General features: G+C 31.3%; 1 long non-coding RNA gene across 1 annotated transcript; it reads left to right on the forward strand.

The window, feature by feature from the left end:
* Positions 1–204: 204 nt before the first annotated feature.
* Positions 205–1,526, forward strand: LOC127701408 (uncharacterized). The gene is made up of 3 exons (XR_007982022.1): positions 205–521; positions 1,041–1,122; positions 1,379–1,526. It is a non-coding gene; the product is annotated as an uncharacterized LOC127701408 (long non-coding RNA).
* The last annotated feature ends 661 nt before the right edge of the window (positions 1,527–2,187 follow it).

Consider the following 2,187-nt stretch of genomic DNA (forward strand, 5'->3'; position numbering starts at 1 on the left):
CCATTATTTTTATATTTTACAGCTAAATTTTCATAAATTAACATTTAAATTTCATATCTCTAATAAAAGTATGTGGGTAAAGTGAAATATCTTTGTAATGAGTCATCATAACAGGGCAGCGTGTTTGAATATACAAATAACCTTGTGCTAAATTCACTGTAAATATTGTGCTTAGAATTTAAACGTGTTGCAAGACATGTGCTTAGGAAAGTGTTTAATTTCTAAACATAAAAAAATAAACATGTTTTGGCTCTCAGCACTTTTCAATAAACATGTTGCTGTGCTAAACATGTTTAGCTACTTTGTCAAGTATATAAAGCTAAACGTGTTTAAATTCTAAGCACTTTCAATATTTAGACACTTTCCTAAACACGTTTAGAATTACAACACATTTAGGCCGAATACAGCATTCATATCACGTGCTAATTTTTGAGCGGGAAGAAGAAACAAAGAACCCGAAGTCAAAGGCCACGCTGTTTACTTCTGACCATAACTGACCGTAACTTGACTGTTTCAGAAAGGTAAGGAGTTATGATTATACTGTCTTTTATTTTGTACTGCCAATTTTAAATGATTATTGACAGTTATAAGCATTATTTACAAGTACACTACCGTATAGTCAATGCAGGAGAGAAAAGGGGGTACCATCCCACGAAACAAGTGCTTGAAAGAGCTTTAAGTGTTCAAACTATCTTGTGTATAGATGATAAGAGTTGTTTAATGTTCTATCATGCAAGTTTGCATTTATTTTTTTATTTATATATGTTCTTGGAAAGGAGTTTGTGAGGATAATTTTCGTTCGGTACTCCTCGGCAGATTATAATGGAACATGAAGGGTAGCGGAATCTGCCGAATCTTATCAGGTTGAGGTGCATCATTCGCAAATCGAGTGTCATATCGAGTTCATTGTTTTCGTAAGCACTTCCGATATGCACAATCAACATTTCCTCAAAATAAATAGAAAGATGCTTGTTTATTTCAATAGATATAAGCGGTTGTGATTTTTTTTATTTTTATTGATATGTATTGTTTTATTCTAGATGAGAGAAGTGCAGAGGAAATCATCATCTGTCTTGGCATGCTAAAAGAGGAGATAAAGAACAGTAGCAAATATGCTGCTAGGTAAGAATCAAAAGTGTATTTGATTTTAAAAATGCCAATATATATTTGATCAAATGAATAATATTAAGCATGAAAAGAAGTTTTATATTAAAAAATATCAATTGATTCATCAGTAAATTTATGTTTTTATACCACGGTCCTAATGTTGTTATCTGGATCTTAAATCATGCTTTTACTTTTTGGTGTTGTAGTTCGTATTCTTATATTTTTAGATTAATTCTACTTAGTTGCTTATCAATATTTTTCTATATTTCAGGCCATTGACCAGCAGTTGGGTACTAAGAAAGGAGAAGCTCTTATTGACCTGTAAAATGAAAACATGACATTTTCAAATTGTTTTGTTGTAGGGATGGGGTACAAGTAGAAGATTGGTCAATATTATGTACATGTACCTTGATATGAATTTATTTTTGATTGTATTCAATGATAAACTGGAAATAAATGATAACATAAATTCCTTTGTTTTATATGTTGTAATTTTGTTTTTAAAGCTAGAATTAGCATAATGATAATTTCATTTCAAAAGTTCTAGACTGTTTTACGAATATTTGAAATGAAGAAAAAATGCAATAGTCGAATGACGTGAATTGAATTAAAGAAAAAACTCATTGAGATTGAATAGGTATTGGTCACATTCAATTTGATATGGAAATTCCAGTTTCTTAGTTTGATGCATTGGCTCCTTTATGTGATGGTATGAAAACCTGTTTTATTGAGAGCTATCATACGTTTTACAGTCAAGCCTTCTGGAATATTAGTTTAATTGGGGCCTAACGAAGTAACGGCTTCTCACAATAAAATGATAAACATGTTTCTTCACGACCCTTTATGGTCTAAACATGTTTACATTCAAAACACTTCACAGCTAAACGTGTTTCCAGACAAAACACTTCTCAGCTAAACATGTTTCCAGATACAACAATTCACAGCTAAACATGTTTTCAGTCTAAGCACTTTTTAGCTAAACGTGTTTCTAGTCTAAACGCTTTACAGCTAAACATGTTTACAGTCTAAGCACTTTATAGCTTGACACGTTTAGGCTGTTAGCACATTAAATATTAAACA

The sequence above is a fragment of the Mytilus californianus genome, unplaced genomic scaffold (assembly GCF_021869535.1).
Source record: "Mytilus californianus isolate M0D057914Y unplaced genomic scaffold, xbMytCali1.0.p SCAF_5, whole genome shotgun sequence".
Taxonomy (NCBI): domain Eukaryota; kingdom Metazoa; phylum Mollusca; class Bivalvia; order Mytilida; family Mytilidae; genus Mytilus; species Mytilus californianus.